Here is a 16,564-nt window from a genome sequence, read left to right as displayed (position 1 = left end):
GGCCTTCCTGGTGGCCTAGGAGTTAAGTCTCAGCTCTGTCGCTGCTGTGACCTGAAATGATCCCTGACAGGGAGCTGCCCCACATATGGCAGAGCAGACCCTTCCTGTCTCGCCTGTTGCTCCGTTTAGCAGTTTCTTTTAGTCAGTCCGTGTGTTCTGTTCCTGACTCTGTTGCCAGTGCATCCTCTCACCCCCTGCACCTGTGGCTTACACCCCAGATCTTCTACACAAAATTTGAAAAGTAATAATGAATAAATGCAAAAATATAGATAGAAAAAAAGAAAATGCAAAATATACCAGAATTTGTTGTCCTGGATGATCCACAGATGTGTAGGTAAGAAAGGATTTGCTCAAGAGAAACTAAAGAAATCTCTAAAGATTACAGGGTGAGGCATATATGTGGCCTGACATCTGCATGAGAGTATTCTTGTCTCAGATCAGCTTCATACCTGATTTAGCCTTTCAGCCCTCTGGGTCAGCATAGTGACAGGCTCCACGGCACGTCAGCCCTGAGAGCATCTGTCCCGTGGTAGCTGCCTTAGTCTTCTGAGTGGACTTGGCTCCTGTGCTCTCTGCCTCATGATTGCTCCCGCTGCCAGGAATGATGACTTTGGGGAGCAACTAAGTGACTTAGGTAATTGATGTTTCATTTGAAAGTTTCCCTTCCCCTGAGTTTGTCACTGTGTGAAGTGTTCTCTGGGAAGGGAAGTCTCCCTGGACGTGTCGGCTTTTACAAGAGGAGGTTCTGAATCAGCGAGGCCTCTGCCTGTCAGTCTCCGTTTCATTCCAGTCACATCAGACATACTGTCTTTGTGATCTCTAGTTTATGAAAAGAGAACCGTCATCATATACATAGTATGTATTCTGGTGCATAAGATTCTGAAATATAGCTCAGTTCATAGTATAAATAAAAAATTCTAGTATATACAATGGTAGGAAATTACTTTAATCAGTTCATGTCACTTTCCATGTTTGTTTCCATAGTGCTTTGTAATAGGCATGTCCGCATGTATGTATTTGTGACTTTCTCAATTGAAAAATTCCTAATTTCAATGATAATGAAATGTCCATGGTTTCTCTTTCACTGATATCTAGCGTCAGTGTAGTATTTGTGTTTTCTGCATTCTCTGCTGTTAACTGTTAGTATGTTTCCACTTAGTTCAGAACCCTGCTGTGTACATTCTTTTAAGGTTGTCAGGACATTTATCTGTGTATTCTCTTTCTGATAAACTGGGAAAAACCCAACTTCTACAGTTTATTGGTGTTTAAATATTCTGATAGGATGAATATTAGTTTTTTCCAAACATTTTTGGCCAAAGGGATCCCTGGCCGGGGATCGAACTCGTGCTGCAGTGGCTGTGGATAGCTTCACAGGTTGGGTGTTAATCCCTTGCGCCACCAGGGAGGCCCCAAATAAATAAATCTTTAAAAAAAATTGTATTCATTGAAACCTAGTCCAGTAATATCTAGTATATAACAACTGTTCAAAAAAAGGGTAATATTTGCCATTTTGACCCTGATACAATGTGAGGAACTGCATTTGCCATGAACTTTTTTACTTCAAGTTCTGTTACTTTGCTGTTTTATTGCTATTGCTTTTATTTAAGACACACGGGACTGGAGAGATACGCCCATCGCGTCACTGGGGAGCCTGTCAGGAATGATTAAACTCCCCCCCAGCCCCCGTAACTCCTGAGGCAGCGTCTTCCCCTCCTTATTCATGTTCCCATGAACATTTGAGTGAGATGGGATTTTCCCGATTTCTCTTTCACTAGATTGTTTATTGTGCATGGAAATGTGCACGATCTCTGCATGTTCATTCTGTAGACTTCCCTTTCCTGGCTTCATGTATTATTTCTAATCACTTCTTGCTGGCGTCTTTGTGATGTCCTGTGTCTAACCTGCCAGCGAACATTGTTACAGTTTTACTTCCTCCTTCCCCTTTGCTTTTTCATGACTGTCACTAGGTCATGACAGCACTAGGTTGGACTTCCAGTTCTTCATTGAATACCTGGGTGAGATGAACATCCTTGTTTTATTTCTGATCTAAAGTAAAATCTTTCAGTTTTTCCCCATGGAGTTGAGGGAGCACAGCTCTGGCTGGCGGAGAGCCGGCCTGCAGGAGCTGGCTGCAAGCTGCTGGCAAGGGCTGGTTGTAAGATCGCAGGCTGAGGCTGGTGCTCGAGGGAGCTGAAAGCTGACAGGCAGAGGCTGCTGGGCACCGAGCAAGCAAGCAGGGGCTGGTAAGCACAAGAGGCATGTGGAGGCACAAAGCAGCTCGTGGTGGCTTCACACTTCTAGGTGGCCAAGCCGGGCAATGAGGCAGCGGGTGGCAGTGGAAAAGCACCAGCTCGGGGAGTGTCCCCACGAGAGATGATGAAGGAAACTTACCCCCAACAGTAACAGGCTCCTCCCTTGCACCACCTCCTGCTGCCAGGAGTCTCTGGCTTATTGCTTGCTAATCTTCAGTCCGGTGTGTCAGTGATTATTCCTCAGTCTCTGGGACTCAAGAACCCACCCGATGGGCAACAGAGCGATGCTGACTGGGGGTTGGTCATGCTCGGCCTTTATTGCGCTGAGGTATTTTCCTTCTGTACCCGGCATGTTGAGCTCTGTTTCAGGAGTGGAGGTAAGATGCTGTCGATTGTTTTTCCTGTGTCTTTTGAGATGGCCTTGCTTTCGTTGGCGGGGGTAATCACGTTCATTCGCTTGTGTCCATTGTGCCTCCTGAGATGTGTGATTCCCCAGCAGCCATCCCAGGAGTCAGTGCCTTCAGATCCTGCTGTGTGTGCGTGGCCGGCGCAGTTTCTCATTCTGATTGGGTCTGTGTCAGATTTGTGCTTTTCTGAAGTCGTTAGGTTCACAGCAGTTACAGCAACAGTGAATCTGGTAATTAGTCAACACTCCACATGTATGAGAATGAGAGGAGGTGTTTTTTGAGTCACATTTATTACAGACAAAACTTAGTCTTTGTTCTCAAGTTGCGTCAGAATTGTGGTATCATTGAATCTCAAATACTTATTTTATAAGTCAGTGAGTCTCACCATATTTTCCGCCTTTCCTGTTTTTATTTAGAGAGGACGAGCTCTGCTTTGTCTCTGATGACAAATGACAATCTTTCACAGAGAGTGTGTATCACTTTCTCCCTGAATGTAACATTGTGCCACCTCCAGCACAGGTTTTGTTCCTGCTGTCCATGTAGCTGTGGATGCAGTTTGTTTTTTGTAGCGTGGGGTAGTTGGTTTGTTTTTTTTTTCCCAAAGTTTTATTTATTTGGACCTCCCTGGTGGTGCAAGGGGTTAAGGTAAGCACAGCACTGTGAAGCTATCTGCAGTCTCTGCAGCACGAGTTCGATCCCCTGCCAGCCAGGAAGCAACCCTCGTGGCGCAGCAGACCTCTCCTGACTTGCCCACTGCTCCCCTCAGCGGTATATGTCAGTTGGTCTGCCTGTTCTGTTCCCCACTCTGTCTCTGGTGAATCCTCTCACCCCCCACACCTCTGGCCTGTACCCCAGTTCCTGTATGCATAAATAAACAAATCCTTAAAAAAAGTTTTAGTTATTTATGCATACCAGAACTGGGGTACAGGCCAGAAGTGTGGGGGGTGAGAGGAATCACCAGAGACAGAGTAGGGAGCAGATCAGTCTGATCTACTGAAATACACTGCTGAGGGGAGCAGCAGGCAAGACAAGCTCTCTCTGCTGCGCCAATTGGGTGGCTCCCTGGCCGCGGATTGAACTCGTGCTGCTGTGGCTAGCTTGTAGTGCTGAGACTTAAACTCTTGCACCACCAGGGAGGCCCCTAGCATGGGATGGTTTTACTTACTGACTTCTATTGTGTGAAATAGAAATGGTAATAGTAAGTTTTTCATCTGACAGAATAAAAGTGTTTTTTTTTTTTCCCCACAATTGAGTGTCTGCTGTGGATTTTTCACAGGGACCTTTATTATGTCAAGCTCGGCTCTTTCAGTTTCTTGTGTTGGGTATGTTCCTTTTTCATCCATTTATAGTCTTGTGTTTGTCAAACGATCCTTCTTTGAAACATTCTCCTTTGTAAGTCACTTATGTGCTGGGCCTCCACTGCACCTTGGTGTCCTCTGTGCCCTCCGTGCCGTGGTGAGGGCAGCAGCATCAGCAGGGCAGTCCCCAGGGTCTATCTCCTTAATGGGCAGAGTTCTGTAGCTCCAGGTCGGTGCCAAATCTGGTCGGCTAACTTCACAGTCTCCTCAGAATGTGACCGGAACCAGCCGCCTCAGCTGTGGGAGCTGGCAGGAGCGTGGGTGTCCTCTCACCCCGCGGCTCCTGCCCTGGCCAGTGGTGGCCGTTGCTCCTCAGAGCCCAGTAACTGCCGTTTGCAATGGGCCAATCAGGTGCGAGCCCTGAGCTGATTGGTGCTAAAGGGCCCAGTCAGACTTGTGGGGGCGCACCCCGAGAGAGGATGTAAGCCAGGGTCAGAGGGAGCTGAGAGAGCCCCCGAGGGAAGCAGAGATGACTTTATCCCTGAAGAAGAGAGACGACGCCAGCCCCGGAAGGAAGAAGGGGAAGACTCCGTTCCTGGCCTCGGAAGAAAGAGGAAAAGCAGCATCCAGCAGCCGCCCTCCGAGGAGGGAAGAGCGGCCAAGGACTCGGTCACACACGGGGCCTGGGGCCTGTCTCTGACCTGGCCTGTGAGGAGCCCAGAGGCCCTGGGCCTGGTGTCTCAAGGAGCTGCTTGTTGCTGGTGTAACCCAACAGCTCGCTCACAAAGCGCTGTGAACACTGGCGTGTCTCTGACACCGCCTCTGTGGACCAGTAGTGGCCATCATTACTGGCCAGTGCTGTCCAGGCCTCCTGGTGACCGGTGGTGGCCATCACTGATGGTACCTGGGTGAGCAGCCACCACCTGTGGATATAGTGAGCTCTCTGTTTCCTCTGTTTGTAAAATCAACCCCATGGTGGTGGCTCCTGGAGCCTGAGGTCTCTGGCAATCGTGCGCGCGGGTGAGAACCCACGGACAGTGACCTGTCCTCTCATCGGGCGCTGTCCTGTGTCAGGCTGTAGCCCGTAGGCCCCTGCCGTGTGGGTGTTGTGTTGCTACAGCCCTTGGTTGTGGTTTTGGGCCTTTTAGGCGGCTCTCTGGCCTCAGAGTGCTGTGCGCCCCTGTTTCAAGAAGTGGTCCTCCTCTCTGCTGGTGTCTCTGCTGCTTTCTGTGTGTTCGCAGCTCCTCGGGGGCCTCCATGTTTCGGGCCGCGGCTGAAGGGCCCCGTCAGTCTGGGGCTGTGGTGAATGGTCTGTACCTGACATCCTCAGACCTTTCCACCCACCTGTTGCCGGCGATGGCGTCACCACCTTATTTAGGGACAGACCCAGGGGACCAGTCCTGGGGGCCACAGTAGACATGGCACCCGCCTCTCCACCCGCGCACCTCAGGAATAAGACTTTGATCTCATTGGGGTCGGACGTAGAACAGAGGAGGCGGCTGCTGTTGGAGGAACCTAGACTTGGGCGAGTAAGGAGAGTTGTCCTTGGCCGCCTCCTAACTGGGAATCGGAAGCCCTCATCGCTTTCATTGCTACAGAACGTTGGATATTTCAGAAATGTTTGCTGCATTTTGTGGGATCGTGATGTGCTTTTCCCGGGCTCTCTTCCATGTGCGATACTGAAATGTTTGATTTTATTGCAGTGAAATAGTTTGCATGCCGGGACGCATTCCCTTTCTGTCATGTCACATCATCCTCTTCATGTGCTCGTGTTTTCTTCTTCGTTGGAGGATTTCGCGAGCCTGCTTATCACCCATGTTGTTCTGAAAGTTCCTGACGATCCCTTTCTGAGGTTTCGACATCTGAATCCTGTGGACGTGCTAGGAACAGCCTCGGGGATGTTCCCGGCCTTGTGTTGAAAAGTACTGAGGGCAGATGGTGTCTCTGTCAAAGTGTGGGAGCCTTTTCAGGAATTTTCTTTACCGCTCAGGTTTTTCTTCTGTGTGTTTGTTGTGCTTGCAGTGGTGTCCTCGGCCGACAGCGCTGTGTTGGTCGCCCAAGGACAGGTGTCCCCTCTCGGCTGTCAGTTACCCTGCCACGTCCATGACCAAAGCCCCAGGAACCCTCCACCATTTGCCTCTTCACCCCTTTTTCTCTTCCCAGCTCCTCCCTTTCTCCTCTGGCAGCCCCAGTGTTGCAGTCAGATGTCAAGGATTTGTTTGGGTTGCTCTGTGTGGCTCTTTCTCTGTCTCTTTATCGTCCACAGATGTGTGCCGTCTTCCGTGTCTGTGTGTCCAGCTCCTGACTTACTCTGCCGTGTCCTGCGTCGCGTAATTCCCTCCAGTCCCACGCACGTTTTCAGAAAACAAGAGTTCATCCTGCTTGCAGCCAAGTCGTATTCCAGTGTGTCTGCAGACCGTGTCTGAATCCACTCCTCTGTTGTTGGGCCCTCAGGATGTTTCCAAAGCTTGGCTTTTACAAGCAGTGACGAAAGGGGTGTGTGTGTCCCGTCAGATGGGGTTTGTGTAGTCTTTACAGAGAGCCCCAGGAGGGGGCTGCTGGGTCTCATGTCAGATCTATTTTTAATGTGTGCAGCGTCTGGTTTTCAAATCAGTGTTTGCCATAACCCATCACTGTCGCCTTAGGGGACGGACACCACCACGCTCTCTGCTGTGTTCAGCAAGAAATACTTTGGTCATTATTGGGTTTCCCGAGAAGTCAGTCACATCCCTTCCCCTAGAGGACGCTTGTAGCCTCACTGGCTGAGCACAGTGTCTGCTGTGTGTTGACAAATGGCCTTCAGGGTCATGTTTGAAGGGAAATAGCTTCAGACACCAGCTTTCTGCCATTTCACCAATGAGAACTCACTGATAGACACTTCTGCACATCACCTCAGGTCTGCAGAGGCCAGGTGGTGACTATTCATGGGATCCTTCTCTCCTGGGTCATCAGAGCGTGATCGCAGAGCCCAGCTTGTCTTGTGTCATGTAATTTCTCTGGGTCACCATTTCGTCCTCGGTTAAAATGTTGCTAATGAAATCTGTCTTATAGCAGTGTTATGAAAGGAAATAAAATGATTTCTAAAGGCCTACAGCACAATAGACCCTAATAAGTAGTGGGTCTCATTTTTTATTTTTTTAGGATTCATTTATTTGCGCATACTAGAGCTGGGGTGTAGGCCAGAGGTGCAGGGGTGAGAGGATTCACTGAGACAGACTGGGGAGCAGAACGGGTGGACTCACTGTAATCCACTGCTGCGGGGAGCAGCGGGCCACACAGGAGAGGTCTGCTGCCATGTGGGTCAGCTCCCTGCCTGGGATTGAAGTGGTGCTGCAGTGGCTGTGGTTTGCTTTATCATGCTGAGATTTAACCCCTTGTGGCTCCAGAGAGGCTCTGGTGGCTCTCATTTCAGAGGGCAGGTCAGTGGGGATAGCAGTGCCTGCTGGGAGGAAGTGAGAGAGAGAAGATTCCACCCAGAGCCTCCAGAGCTTGCAGGACCCCCCCACCCCCTGAATAAGGATTGGAGCCAGATTTTCAGATACTTAAATAATTGGTAAGTTAGTTAGCTGGTTCGCTAATGGACTCGTTTTCTGCTTAGCACATTTGTCAGCTAGTTAACTAGGTGGTGAGGTAGCTAGTTAACTGGTTAGCTAGTAGCAGGTGGTCGGCTAGTTACCTACTTAGTTAGCAGGTTAGCCAGCTAGTTAATTTATTCAGCGGTTAGATAGCTGCTTAGCAAACAGGGTGACTAGTTTACTAGTCATCCAAGTAACTAGCAGGTTAGCTGGGTCATCAACTAGTTAAACTGGTCTGTTATGTTCTCGTGAGTTTGCTAGTCACCTCATTGATCAGTCAGCCAGATGGTTGTTTAGGTAGCTGGCTAGTCAGCTAGTTTAACATTAGCGAGTTACTCAGCAAATTGGCATCCATGAGTGAGCTCATCAGTCAGCTGGTTAGGTAGACAGCTAGTTAAAGTAGTCATCTTGTTGGTTGGCTAGTTAACTTGTCAGCTGTCCCTTTGTATCCTATTTCCATCATCATAGCATCCCAGAGAACCGCGACACTGCTCTAAGATCCCCCACCCTCAGCCCCGGACGCCTCGGGCCATTTTGCTGCCTGTGTGGCTTTGCTGTCTGCAGATCGGCGTAGAGGCGGCGTCAGGCGTGCGGAGCATTTCCCATTGGCTTCTTTCCCTTTGCGGTAGGCATTTCGCTTGGCTCCCCACCTGCTCGTGACCTGGTGACGTCATGCTTGGAGCCGTCATCAGCACTGCACTGTCTGCTTGCACCAGCCTTGTCCCTTCCCCTCCTGAGGGAAATCGCAGCTGCTTCCCGGTTTCAGGCGCGCGTCAAGCCGTGTCAGCATCCGTGGTATCGTGGACGTGAGTTCGCAGCTCCTGTGGCTGAACACCATGGGGCAGAGCCTGGGTCCTGGCATAAGTGTGTTATGATTTCTAAGCAACTCCCAAGCCGTCTTTCAAATTGGTGCCATTATTATTCCCTCTGCAAGATGAGAGCCTCAAGGTCCAGAGCAGAAAAAAACGGAGAAAGAGGCGCCACAAGCCCAGAAACGTGGCTCACTCCAGGAGGTGGGGGTAGAAGGGACGAGCACAGCCATGGACCCACCTGTGGGAACCAAGACCCGGGCTCCCTACCCCTGGCTCCCGAAGCATCACGCGCGAGCAGGCGGCAGCGCGCGTCCACGGGGAAGGACACGGCGACGGGGCCGCGGTGGACTCTCCGTCCCGTTCAGATGCCGCAGGCTCTCCAGGAGGGGCCCTCCCGACAGGAGGCTCTGCGGGGCCGTCTCTGCTCGGGCTCCGGGCAGCACCAGTCGGCCACCTTCCTGCCGCACGTGGGTCCTTGGGCGCGGGCGGGCGGGCCCGGCCCCGCCCCGGGAGCCCCGCCCCGGGGAGCAGCCCCAGAGGCGCCCAGAGTCACCTCGTCGTCCAGAACCCGCGAGACCCCGAAGATACGCCTGTCCCCGCTCTGAGGTGGGCCCGGGGTCGGCGGCCTCTCCATGCAGGACCTGGGGCGTGAGGATGAGAGAAGCGGGGCAGGGCCTGGGGGTGGGAGACGGTCTAGGAGACCAGCCGGGAGGGACAGAGACGAGGCGACCGACTTTACAGACCAGGCCACGGGCGGGGCGAGGCTGCAGACACCGACGACACCCGCAGAGCGGGCCCCGCCCCGGAGAGGGATGCCCGGGAGGACCCCGGAGGGGAGCCCAGCCTGTCGTGCCACCCCAAGGGGACGGAAGAGGAGGCGTCTTGTCTCGCACTTCAGTCTATTCGTTGGACGCTAAGTCTCCACTGAGAACTAGAGCGTGTTAGATGATGAAAGAGAAGATTTGGGGCCTCCCCTGGTGGCGCAGGTGGTTGAGTCGCGCGCTGTGCAGCTGCCCGCAGCCTCTGCAGCGCCGGTTCGATCCCGGCCGCCAGCGAGGGTCCCACATGGCGCGCAGACCTCTCCTGCCACCCGCTGCTCCCCTCCGCAGTGTACTTCGGTCCTTCTGCCTGCTCTGCTCCCCTCTCTGGCTCTGGTGGATTCTCTCACCCTCCCGTGCTTCTGACTGTGCCCAGTGCTTGTATAAATAAATAAATATTTATTTAAAAAAAAAAAAAAACAAGAAAGAACTCAAAGAAACAATCTAATCTTGAAGCTCAAAGATCTAGAAAGAGAACAACAAAAAAAAAAACCCAAAACCAGTAGAAGAAAAGAAATAATAAAACCAAAGCACAAATAAATGAAATTGAAACTAAAAAAAAAAATCCCAAAGATCAATGGAACCAGGAGCTGGTTCTTCAAAAAAATAAAGTAGACAAAATAGGCTCACAAAGGAAAAAAGGGAAAAAGCACAAATAAACAGGATCATAAATGAAAGAGGAGAAATCACAACGGACCAGCAGAAATCAAAAGAATAATCAGAAACTACTATGAACAGTTATATGGAAACAAGTTCAACAATCTAGAGGAGATGGACAAATTCCTACAACTCTACAATCACCCAAAGCTAGAGAAAGAAGAAACAGAACACCTAAACAGACCAATCACAAGCAGTGAAATTGAAATGGTAATCAAAAACCTCCCCAAAAACAAAATCCCAGGACCTGATGGATTGATAATTTAAGAGCTTCTGCACAGCAAAAGAGACAATAACAAAAAACAAAGAGAAACCCCACCGTCTGGGAGAACATTTTTGCACACAACACTAATGATAAAGGACTGATCACAAAAATCTGCAAAGAGCTGATGAGACTCAACAAAAACTAAGAAAATAAGCCAGTCAAAAAATGGGCAGAAGAGCTAAAAAGAAACTTCTCTGAAGAGGAAATGCAAATGGCCAACAGGCATATGAAAAAATGTTCAACATCACTTGTCATCAGGGAAATGCAAATCAAAACTGCCATGACATACCATCTCACACCAGTGAGAATGGCACATATTAAAAACTAGCAACAACAAATGTTGGCGAGGATGTGGAGAAAAAGGAACTCTCCTGCACTGCTGGTGGGAGTGCAAACTGGTCCAACCACTATGGAGAGCTGTGTGGAGATTTCTGGACCTACTAAACATAGAGCTTCCATAGGATCCAGCAATTCCACTCCTAGGTATTTACCCAAAGGACACAGAAACATCCATTCCAAAGAGCACCTGCACCCCTATGTTTATAGCAGCACTATTTACAATAGCTAAGCTTTGGAAACAACCCAAATGCCCAAAAATAGATGACTGGATCAAGAAGATGTGGGACATAGACACTATGGAATATTACTCAGCATTCAAAAAAGATAAACATATGCCATTTGCAGCAACATGGATGGAGCTGGAAGGGATCAAGCTCAGCAAAATAAGCCAGAAAGAAAAAGAAAAATACCGGATGGTCTCACTCATAACAGGAATCTAGAAAACCTAAATAAGGGACCAGGAAAAAGAATAACTATAAGAAAGTGAAAATCAAAATCAACAAAAAACTACGAACCAGAGACACTCTATGGGGGTTGGGGGGCGGGAGGGGAGGGCTTGGGGTCAAAATAAGGGGTTTTAATTGTATGGGGAATATAAAAATAAAATTTAAATAAAAAAAAAGAAAATAAATTAAAAAAAAATCAGTCATTATCTAACACTATACACAAAAATTAATTCAACATGGATCAGTTGGTATTTTCAGTCTATTCTGATAATCACTGACTTTAAATTGGAAAGCTTGGTGATGTAACATTTAATGCCATTATCGGCAACATTGTGATTTAGTTCTATTGCTTTACCATTTGTTTTATGGTTGTTTCTTCTGTATTGTTTTACTCTTTTCTGATTTTTTTTTGCATTGTTATTCGAATTTTATTTTCATGTGACTACTAGCTTTTTTAGCTTAATCTTTTACATTATAATGATTGCTCTAAGGATTACAATAGATATTCTTTTTTTTTTCCCATTCAACTTGTTTCTAACATTTCATACAAACTGTAGAAAGGAGGTATTCATCTCTTATGCCATAGTAGAAATATTTACCACATACACGTTACCTTATAAGCCCCACAGTCAATGTACATTTGTTTAACTTGTTCTGAACATTGTCCTTTAGAATTTCTTGTAGTACTGGTCTGTTGGAAATGAATTATCTTAGTTTTTCCTCTATTTAGATGTGGATTCATTTCACATTTATTCCTAAAGGGTAATTTTTCTGAATATAGAATTTCAGGTTTTTTTCTTTAATTGCTTTCAGGAATTTGGTTTACTGAGTTCTGATGAGAATCTGTGTTAAATGAATTACTATTTCTCCATCGGGAATTGCTGTTTTCCTTTGCTTGCTTTCAATATTTTTTTTTTCTATTTAGTGTTTGCTGCTTTGACTATGAAGTGACAGGCATGGATTCCTTCCTATTTATCCTGCTTTATTTTTGCAAACTTCATGAATATTTGCATTTGTATATTTCACCATATTAGAAAAATATTGATCATTATTTCTTCAAATATATTGTCGGCCCAATTCACTCATGTTTTCTTCTGGAACTCCAGTTAAATATTTTGCTGAATATTTTGACATAGGTCTACCTATGAGGCTTTTATTTTTCAACTTTTTTCTCTCTAACTTTTCTGACTTTCTCTCATTCAATTAGTTAAATTTAAGTTTTAAATATTTTTGCATTTTGTATTTTCACCTATAGAATAAGTATTTATTTCTTTCTGTTTCTAGATGTCTATTTTCTTTTTTCATTGATTATATACTTTTCCTTATATCTTTAAATATTATTATAATTGCTAGTAAAAATACTTTGCTACTAATTGTAACTTGTGAATTATCTCAGGATTATCTTTCCTCTTCAACATGGATCAAATATTTTGGTTTTCATATGTAGGTAATTTTGTATTATATTTTGAACATTGTTCTGCTATAGATGTTTAGGACTATTTTATTCATTTTAAAACGTTTACAATTTTGTTGTTATAGATGTTGTTTTGCACTGGAAATGAACTTGTTTTTAGGAATTCAGTTCTAAGTCACATTTTTTTCAAATTCAGTTTAGTCTGTTAGTCCTTTGCTGAAAGCTCTCAGATTGTATGGTTCAGGAATGAAACATTTGCGCAGAGTTTATACACAAAATTGGGGCACTTATTTTGCTAGGCTTTGCATTTATTGGATGTACCCTCACTTTCAAGATGCTTTTAGTTATCTCAAATTCTATCATCTGCTTTAAGTCACAAGCCTTACGTGGTCTAGCAAAATGTTAGCTACTCTACGGCTAACTTTTACTTAAAACTTAGAAATCAAAAGGCATCCAAACATCTTGTTTCAACATATTTTTACTCCCAAAACAATCTTTCTGCTATAGTGCACTTTAATGTATTTGTTTTAAAGTAATAGTTCCTAGTTTATAGTTCTTAGATACAATTGCATTATGTCCTCTGGGAGATTATTTGATTACAATGGATTACGGCACTAATCTTTATTTTTTTTTTTAAACATAAGCTGTTCTAACTACCCACGAATACTGGAAATTTATTGATGATGTATAATTATTTTACTTCCTTATTTGTTTTTACACGATATAGGATTTCTCGCCACAGGAGTGGCACCATAGTTTTCCTACCATCAAAGCACCCACAGTCCTCCAACCTAGTCTTGTTTTTGTGCTGCTTACCTAGTTGTATAAATGATTATAAATTACCTAGTTCATTTTCTCCCAATATCTTTCAGTAATCAGAGCCTGAGAAATAAAACCCCACAAGGGCAGTAGGAACCTACAACCACATTTAAATATTCAGAGATTCAGAACAATTTTGAGATATACTCTTGCTTTAATTACAATAAAGAACCCTGTAGAAATATGAGCAAATATAGATGAAAATAGCTTTTTGAGGGTATTTTTGAATTAAAATCCTCTCCCCAGTCACAAGATGTTGAGTATATATTTAAAGGTCCTGTGTCATAGAAGTTATGGTACAGGTCTTTCTTACAAAAAAATTGGACTGTCAATAGGAATGTAACTAGAACCGTGTTTTCTCATAGCACTGATGCTTCTAAACCAATCATCCATAGCACCTTATCAATTTCACTGAAAATGGAATTTGCAGAATGAATTTCTAAAACTAAAGGTTTTGTATACAGTCACAGAAAACAAAAAGGATAGCTTTAGCAAAAGGAATTATTTTCAAAAATAAGTTCTTATTAAACACAAGGATGTTTAAGCTATCCTAATCCAAACCATTATAAGTATATAAGCTCTCCAAGACACAGTACCGGACTGAAGACAGACTTGTGTCTTGTTAAACAAAAGATACAAAGTTTATGCAGACATTATTTGGACTTTTTGGGGAAATACATATGCATATGCACACACACTTTTGTAAATGTGCATAGATTGTCATTGAATATTTTTATGAAAGAATTCTATTAAAAAATGAGTCTAACTAATGTCTGTGTTTCTGACTTTTTCTCTATCCTTGTCATTCTAACTTATCAGTCCTGCTGAGAAGCTTAAACATGAAGGTTTAGTGTTTTACTGAATAAGATTTTCGTTTTTATTGTTTAACCCAATATGAATTTTTATTAGACACGCTGAATTTTAGTATTGATTTCTCTGCAATTTTCTAAATGAGTTTCTGTCACTGTGGGGTACTATGTATTGCTACCAGATTAGTAGGTAGAGCACAGGTTTATTATTAGACTTCTATAAATAATGCATATTCACTTACACAATATAAGTTAGTGCTGAAAATTATTTTGTAAAAAAAGTGAAATTTTGTGCCTCGCCGGTGGCACAGTGGGTTGAGAACGGTGCTGTGGGACTGTCTGCAGCCTCTGCAGCATGGGTTCGATTCCTGGCTGGTTAGGGAGCTACCCACTTGGCGTGGCAGACCTCTCCTATCTCGCCCACTGCTCCCCTCAGCAGTGGATTTCACTCATTCTGCCTGTTCTGCTCCCCACTCTGTCTCTGGTGAACCCTCTCTCCCTCCCGCACCTCTGGCATGTTCCCCAGTTCTTATATAAATAAAAATATATCTAAAAAAAGTGAAGTTTTTAAGTTAAAGGATATATGATCTCAAGTTGATAGAATGGTGCTGATTTCTTGCTCTCCTAGATCTTGAATTAAGTGTTGGCTAGAACATTCTGGGTAAATAAGACTATAAACCTTTGGTATATCAATATCAGCTTTAAATTTATTATTTTAAAGATTTATTTATTTGTGCCTACAAGAGCTGGGGTACAGGCCAGAGATGCGGGGTGGGGGTGTGGGTGAGAGGATTCACCAGAGACAGACTGACTGAAATACACGGAGGGGAGTGTTCAGGCAGACTGACTGAAATACACTGCTGAGGGGAGCAGTGGGCGACAGGAGAGGTCTGCCATGCCATGTGGGTATCTCTCTGTCCTGCCAGGGATTGAACTTGGGCTGCAGAGGCTGTGGATTGCTTCATAGTGTGGTGCTTAACCCCTTCGCCACGAGGGAGTCCCATCAGCTTTAAATTTAAAGGCTAATTAGTTGGAGAAGTTTCATGAAAACTGGAATTAGGAAGATACTTGTCCAAGCTACTTGATATCCTCATTCTTTTCATTTTGTTTTCTATAAGTCAAATATGACAAAGCTCAGTGATGGTTAGAGTTGAAGATGACTGATTCCTCATATGTAATTTTGTGAGCAATAAAAGCAAATGCCATTCAAATTATAAATTACAATTGAAATTAGGCATTCCCTTGTTTAAAGAACTAATTTGAAATATGATGAGACATTAGATATATAATCACTATATTGGTATTTAGTATGGATAAAAATTAGAAACAAAATAAATGCTCAAAGTTACAATGTTTTAGAAAAAATATTTAATAACACATAACATAATCACAAGATGTTGCTAAATTGAATAGAATACAAATCTGTAGATATAATATTAATCTAATTTGTGGGCCTCCCCTCGTGGCGCAGCAGTTGAGCACTGGGCTATGAAGCTGCCTGCAGCCTCTGCAGCACCGGTTCGATCCCCGGCTGCCGGCGAGGGTCTCATGGTGCACAGACCTCTCCTGCCGCCCTGCCGCCCGTTGCTCCCCCAGCACTGGGTATTTCATCAGTCTGCCTGTTCTGTTCCCTGCTCTATCTCTGGTGAATCCTCTCACCCTCCTGTGCTTCTGACTGTACCCAGTGCTTGTATAAATAAATAAATAAATCTTTAAAAAATATTAATCTAATTCGTAATGTATGAATATTAAAATGAACTATATATAACAGGCTGACATTGTTTAACTCTCCATAAAAATTATATGTGATTTTAAATGTTTTCTTATTTGGCTAAACTATATTTTCTAAGAATAATTAGAATTATTTCTGGCTAATCTATAAGTTCCAAAATTAAAATATTTTTGAATAAGGAAAAGTGGCCATCAAAGACTTTTATTGTTTAGTGCCATTATAGATTTGCCGAATAATTAAGCAGAGGATATATAACGTTTCATATCTAAAAAATCATCAACAAGCCCAAGGCCACAAAATTTCTTTTTGCTATGTTAAATTCTCATTATTTTGTGATTTTGTGTTTTACGTATAGATGTATGACCAGATTTGTGTTAACTTTTATGAAATTTATGTCCATGTCTAGATTTATATTTTTATGTAAAACTATTCCACCACCATTTATTGAAAGGGTTCTATTTTCTCCACTGAATTGCCTTTGCATTTTTGAATAAGAACAACTGAATATATTTGTGTGCCTCTATTTCTAGGCTCCCTGTTTTTATTCACTGGTTTACTTATCAGTTGCTTTGCCAATACCACACTGTCTTGATTACTGTAGCTTTCTACTGAATCTTAAAGGTAGGGAATCACTCCTTTGACATTGTTCTTCTTCAATATTGTATTGACTGTTGTAGGGTCTTTGTCTTTTCCTTTGAACTTTAGGGTTAGTTTGTTGACATCCACAAAATAACTGGCTGAAAATTTGATGGGGACTAAGTTGAATATGTAGATCAATTTGAATGAAAGTGACATCTTTAAAATACTGCATTTTTTTTCTATTTGTGAACAGGAAGTATGTTTTTCTATTTTTCAACTTTTTATTTCATCAGAGTGCTGTAGATTTTCTCAAATGCGTACAGGATCTTCTTCACTGCTCAC

At 44.3% G+C, this 16,564-nt stretch overlaps 1 protein-coding gene across 1 annotated transcript in view; it reads left to right on the top strand.

Moving 5' to 3' along the window:
• LOC119251631 (zinc finger protein 420-like) overlaps window positions 1-16,564 on the top strand; it is a 257,400-nt gene that overhangs the window by 182,495 nt on the left and 58,341 nt on the right. The gene's annotated exons all lie outside the window — the stretch shown is intronic.

Source organism: Talpa occidentalis, unplaced genomic scaffold, assembly GCF_014898055.3.
Source record: "Talpa occidentalis isolate TD23 unplaced genomic scaffold, MPIMG_talOcc4v2.1 talOcc4.2, whole genome shotgun sequence".
Lineage (NCBI taxonomy): Eukaryota > Metazoa > Chordata > Mammalia > Eulipotyphla > Talpidae > Talpa > Talpa occidentalis.
The sequence above is the reverse complement of the archived record's forward strand: the minus strand, read 5'-3'. Positions and strand labels throughout refer to the sequence as shown.